We start from the raw sequence: 6,723 nt of genomic DNA, 5'->3' as shown, positions 1-6,723 counted from the left end.
TTCCACAGGTCCTCAGCTGACACAGTCCTGCGATCCTCCCCCATGTCCACCTGTCCTCCGTGGGCAGGGTCCTACGATCCTTCCCCTTGTCCACCGGTCCTCAGCAGACAGGGTCCTACGATCCTTCCCCATGTCCACCGGTCCTCAGCAGACAGGGTCCTACAATCCTTCCACATGTCCACCGGTCCTCAGCAGACAGGGTCCTACAATCCTTCCATATGTCCACCGGTCCTCAGCAGACAGCGTCCTGCGATTCACCGGTCCTCAGCAGACAGGGTCCTGCGATCCTTCCCCATGTTCACCGGTCCTCAGCAGACAGGGTCCTGCGATCCTTCCCCATGTTCACCGGTCCTCAGCAGGCAGGGTCCTACGATCCTTCCACAGGTCCTCAGCTGACACAGTCCTGCGATCCTCCCCCATGTCCACCTGTCCTCCGTGGGCAGGGTCCTACGATCCTTCCCCTTGTCCACCGGTCCTCAGCAGACAGGGTCCTACGATCCTTCCCCATGTCCACCGGTCCTCAGCAGACAGGGTCCTACGATCCTTCCCCATGTCCACCGGTCCTCAGCAGACAGGGTCCTACAATCCTTCCACATGTCCACCGGTCCTCAGCAGACAGGGTCCTACAATCCTTCCATATGTCCACCGGTCCTCAGCAAACAGGGTCCTACAATCCTTTCACATGTCCACTGGTCCTCAGCAGACAGGGTTCTACGATCCTTCTCCATTTCTACCGGTCCTCAGCAGACAAGGTGCTACGATCCTTCCACATGTCCACCAGACCTCGACAGGCATTGTCCTACGATCCTTCCCCATGTCCACTGGTCCTAGATTGACACAGTCCTGCCATCCTTCCCATGTCCACCGGTACTCAGCAGACAGGGTCCTATGATCCTTTCACATGTCCACTAATCCTCAGCAGACAGGGTCCTACGATCCTTCCACATGTCCACCAGACCTCCACGGGCAGAGTCCTGCCATCCTTCCACATGTCCACCGGTCCTCAGCAGACAGGGTCCTGCCATCCTTCTAAATATCCACCAGTCCTCCGGGAGCAGGGTCCTGCCATCTGTTCTCATGTCCACCAGTCCTCAGCGGGCAGGGTCCTGCGATCCTTCCACATGTCCACCGGTCCTCAGCGGGCAGGGTCCTGCGATATTTCCACCGGTCCTCAGCAGACAGCGTCCTACAATCCTTCCTCCTGCCCCCAGCAGGCAGGGTCCTGTTATTCTTGAGTGCTGTGTTGTATTTTCTATGAATGATGGCAAACTTGAGACCCAGGCCCTATGTCTGTCAAAGTGAGTCCGTTCTAAGCTGTAACACTAACTGAAAACACCTAGAATGTGTGAAGGGGACACTTCCTGCTGAGTAAACTAACCATGAAATGCTTATCATGAATGAATTCATACGTACAGCAGCTTCCGTCGCCCCACTGGAGCTGTGATTGCATTGTGCAGTCTGCTTGCCTCCTTTTGGTTGATGCCGCCTCTGCTGCTTCTCTCCCAGAGTCCTAGTACACTGCCATTCCCAGTGCAAGTATTGTCAGTGCATTCTGCACACACCTAACGAGCTGCAGTGATGTTTATTGCCAGGCCATTTCCCACTGCAGCGCTAGTCTGTTGCAACACTTGCCTGACGTGACAGTGTAGGCAGACGAGCAGGGAGGCACCTGGAGAGCTGCTGGACAGACACCGATCGGTGCAAGACTGAAGACTTCTGTTTGGAAGTGGGTTATTGGTAGGGCTAAATTTGCACCTGCCACTATTAATAAATCCACTAACACAGTATAGAGTCCAGTTAAGGTCTCAGTAAATTAGCTTGTTGCTCAACCCTTGGTAGCTGACCACGAGCAGTCAGGCCTAACTTGCGAGACAGGAGGATAAAGCATTTAAAAACACCAATACTTGAAATAAGTAAGACACAACGCCCAATAAAATTCCCACGCTAATTTTAAAAAATAGGAAATATTTTTATTAGGAAATAGACACCAAAATGACAAAAATCCAATGTAGGGTACCGGAGATAGGCATTTTTAAAGATTAACCACTTTATAGTGCTTATTCGGAGCAGGTTCGCCGCCTTAACGTTTCTTGAGGCCCTGGTTAAATCCTGGAAGTTTGGAGCCTTCAGTGAGGCGAACCTGAAATTCTGTCTGGGTCGCGGTTGAAGGAGGCCTGCTTGACTCTATCGTCGGGTTGGTAACGTTACAGAGCTTTTCCCCAAAAGTTCCCCAAACTTCAGGAGGTGCTTCCTAAAGGTCTCCTTGTGGATTCACAGTGTGCAAAGCCCAAATTCTAAGCTCTGGTATCTCTGGGAAGTCTGTACCACAATTCCCAAACTTCACCTGGCCAAATCCTTAAACATCCACTGGACATACTCCAGGCTGGGGACTCTTGGTGGAGATGATGCAGGTGAGCTCTGTTGACCTGTAGCTTACACAGAGGCCACTTTTAACCCTTCTTGAAGCAAGGCACAGTCCCCAGGGCTGTAGTACCAAATTGTGCAGCAAGCACAGTCATTCAGAGTGCAGGACCTTTGGGTGCAAACTCAGATTCCAGCAGGACAATACTTCTTTTCCTTGTAGTTTCAAGCAGCAGAACTGAGAGGCTATGCATCTCTCAGATATTTATTCAGTTTTCTGTGGCAACAAGCAGGGGCACCTCTCTCCAGTGAGATGCTAGGTGCCACCCAAAAGCATGACAACTTCCTCCAAAGTGTGACATCTTCTTATCCCACAAACCACTGCACTGCCACAATCCAACATGGATGAAATCTCTCCAGAGGAGTAAGAGGCAGCTAAACCAACTCACAGTGTGGCTCATTTCCATTAGCTCTTCTCCCCCTGACCCCTGCAAATTCCTGTTCTGAACCTGCCATCTGGCTGGGACAGAGGATGTGGGGGAAGGTGGGCCTGGCATTCCTAACTGATCTGCTCTCTCATTGAGCTCAGTTTGAATTACCCAGTCCCATCTGCAGGACCCATGCTACCCACTTGCAGAGCTCCCTCCATCAGATAACCTCTGCTCCTGCCAGGCCACTTACCACCTACTCAAAGCATCCTGGCTAAGGCTGACCAATCAGCAGCGAGCACTAGAAATCTGGATTTTGGATTGCAGAAGAGAAAGTTCCATAATTTATCGTCTGTACCAGTTATGATATATTCAACAGTGGCAAGTTGTTGCAGTTATCAAAAACAATCTTTTAAGTCCTTCAATGATATTCCACTCCTTTCCTAGCAATATTTATCTCTGCATAAAATATTGCTATGTTAGCTTATGGAGCGAAGTGTCTACAATGGGGAAAATTAAATGGGCAGTTTTCCCTCACCAGGGCATATAAAACTTATTTCTTAAAGCCGCTCGAGGTCCTGATCCGCGAAGAGGTCAAGGGATCGGTTGCGGGGTCGGAGCTACCATAGCTCCGGGAGTCGTCCTCTGTCTTCGGGCTTGAAGTCCTCAGGTAAGCACGAGAAGTCAAAGAGACGCCATCGCTCTTCCGACTCCCCCCGATGCTCGCGTGGCGCGGCCGGGGGTTCGGGCCACACCGCCCTCGCGGCTCCGCCGGAGCCACGGGCGTCACAGCCTGCTTCATACCCGTCGGTCCCTGGGCAGAACGCGACGCCGGAGGAGATCGAGGCCTTCCTCACGCCCATGAGGTCGCTCACTGCTCCATCAGGCTCCGCGGCGCCTCCGGACTCAGCGGCCCTGACTGGGGGTCTCATCGGGTCGGCCCGACGCAGTCGGGTGCTTCGGTCCCGACGCCGCCGGTGACTTCGGTCGTGGTGCTGCAGGCCCCCACAGGATCCGGGTCCGGATCCTGGTTGTCGCCGGTCGACCTCACGACCTCGCTGGCGCCGGCCCCCAGGGTGTCGCCCCCGGCGCCGCCTCCGAGCTGCGCCGGTCCTGATCCCTCCCTCGATTCGGGTGCGGCGCCGGAACGGCGCTGCTCTCGATGCCGATGGGAGATTTCTACTTCTATGACCCGGCCCCATCCTTTGGTCCTGAGTCTCAGGAGATGGGTGGCGAGGGGGATTGGAGGGGTCTGAGGACCCTCTGGCACAGGAGTGCCAGTCTTATCAGGACTGGACAGGTGAGCTAGGGGAGGCCAGGGGTCTGGACACCTCGCCAGACACTGGTTTTGTCTCCCCTCCTACCGTGGCAACGGAGGAGGGGGCTGACTATAGTGTGGTACTGATGCGGGCGGCCAAGGCCTTGGGCCTGGAGCTCCCTGTCGCTGCCGTGCGGACTAACCTCTTCACTGAGATCCTTAAACTGCAGGCAAGCTCTGCCGAGCCTCTGCTGCCGTTTAATGAGGCCTTGTCTGACGTTCTTTTGGGCACTTGGTCCAAGCCCGCTTCAGGTCAGCCTGTAGATAGGAACGTGGCTAGACGCCACCGCCCGGCTCCGGGTGACCCTTGCTTCCTGTCCACCCATCCCACCCCCGAGAGCCTGGTCATCTAAGCCTCTAACTCCCAGACTGCATTCCCGACGGCTCCCCCAATCGGGAATCCAAGAGGTACGAGCAATACAGAAAAAAAGGTATTCTCCTCCCTGAGCTTAGGGCTGCGGTAAGTCAACACAGCGTGCCTCTTGGGCCGTTATACCCACTCTCTGTGGGACACGGTCGCCGACGTGCTGCCACAATGTCCGGCGGAGGTCCAGACTAAACTCACCCAAGCCCTTGCGGAGGGTTGAGATGCAGCACGGTACTCCATCCGGTGTGGACTAGATACCACAGACTCACTGGAGAGAGCGATGGCAACAAATGTGGTGATTCGTCGCCACGCCTGGTTGAGGTCTGCCAACTTTTCAGCTGATGTCCAAAACACCCTTATGGACATGCCGTGTGATGGCCGTCGCCTCTATGGCGACAAGGCAGACCATGCGCTTGAGTGCTTTAAGGACTCCAGGGCTACGGCCAGGTCCTTGTGCCTCTCTGCCCCACGCCAGCAAACGGCTGCTTTTCGCTCCTTTCGTGGCCAAGGAAGGGGCGCCCCCACACGTCCTGCCAGCCACGGGCCGTAGACTACCGTCCAGCGCGGTGGCGGATGTGGAAACCGTCATGGCGGCGGTCAGGGACAAAGGCAAGGCCAGTCCACACCCGCCCCTGCAGCCAAGGGGGCCATTGAGCGCGTTCCTGGGCCAGAAGTAAGGTGTGGTTGTTACTCCCACTACTTTCTGATACCCAAGAAGGGCAAAGAGAGCCTACGCCCTATCTTGGACCTGCAGAACGTCAACGGTTTCCTCCGGCAGGAGAAGTTCACGATGCTGACACTAGCTCAGGTCCTAGCTGCCCTGGACCCAGGAGACTGGATGGTAGCGTTAAACTTGCAGGACGCTTATTTTCATATCCCCGTCCTGCCGGCCCACCGACGTTACCTGCGGTTCATGGTAGGCCACGAGCCCTTTCAGTTTACCGTGCTCCCCTTTGGCCTTACCAGCGCCCCATGGGTGTTCACGAAAGTGATGGTGGTGGTCGCAGCTCATCTGCGCAGGTTAGGGGTTTCAGTCTTCCCCTACCTCGACGACTGGTTGTTGAAGGCGGGCTCGTCCCAGACAGTCGTCAGCGACCTCCAGCACCAGCTGGGGTTCTCCATCAATGTGCCAAAGTCACACCTGTGTCCCTCTCAGAAGCTCCTCTTTATCGGAGCGGTCTGGACTCGGCGCAGTTTCGGGTTTATCCTCCCGAACAGCGGGTTCGGGATATTCAGGCTCTGATTCCGATCTTTCAGCCGTTATCCCTAGTCTCGGTCAGGTTGACGCTGCAGCTTTTGGGGCTGATGGCCTCCTGCATCCTTCTGGTGCATCACGCCAGGTGGCAGATGCGGGCTCTGCAGTGGGACCTGAAGTTTCAGAGGGCCCAGCATCAGGGCTTCAGGGCAACCTGTCCGACCATGTCTTGATCTCGGAGGGCACTGCTAGACAGTTGCAGTGGTGGCTCACGGACCGCGATTGGGTCAGCGGCAGACCCCTCTCCCTCTCCCTACCCCAACCGGAGCACGTTGTTGTAACGGACGCGTCCCTCCAGGGCTGGGAAGGCCACATGGGAGAGGCGGAGATCAGAGGCCTCTGGTCTCCGGCGGAGTCCCGGCTCCACATCAACCTTCTAGAGCTGCGGGCGATCCGGCTTGCACTGAAGGCATTCCTCCCCTCTGTCCAGGGGAGTGTAGTGCAGGTTTTTCACGGACAACACCACCGCCTTGTGGTACTGCAACAAACCTGGCGGGGTGGGGTCGTGGACCCTATGCCAGGAAGCTCTGCGCCTCTGGCAGTGGCTGGAACATCAGGGCGTGACCCTAGTGGTTCAACACCTGGCAGGTTCCCTGAACGCCAGGGCGGAAAAACTAAGCTGTCGGTGCATGATGGATCACGAATGGCGTCTGAACTCGGACGTGACGCAAGGCCTCTTTCAGCAGTGGGAAGAGCCTTGGTTAGATCTATTTGCCACAGAAGAGAACGCGCAATGTCATCAATTCTGCGCGTTAGAATTTCCAAGGCGGCACTCGCTCGGAGACGCTTTTCGCCGCGAGTGGAGCTGCGGTCTGTTGTACGCCTTTCCGCCTATACCACTTCTGCCCAGAGTGCTGAAGAGGATCAAGCGTGACCGGGCTCCGGACTGGGCACAAAGATACTGGTATCCCGAGCTACTCAGTATGTCTGTCGATCCCCCGATTCGTCTGCCTCTTCAGGAGGACCTTCTGTCGCAGCAGCAGGGGACGGTCCT

This window comes from Lissotriton vulgaris, chromosome 12 (genome assembly GCF_964263255.1).
Source record: "Lissotriton vulgaris chromosome 12, aLisVul1.2, whole genome shotgun sequence".
NCBI lineage: Eukaryota > Metazoa > Chordata > Amphibia > Caudata > Salamandridae > Lissotriton > Lissotriton vulgaris.
The sequence above is the reverse complement of the archived record's forward strand: the minus strand, read 5'-3'. Positions refer to the sequence as shown.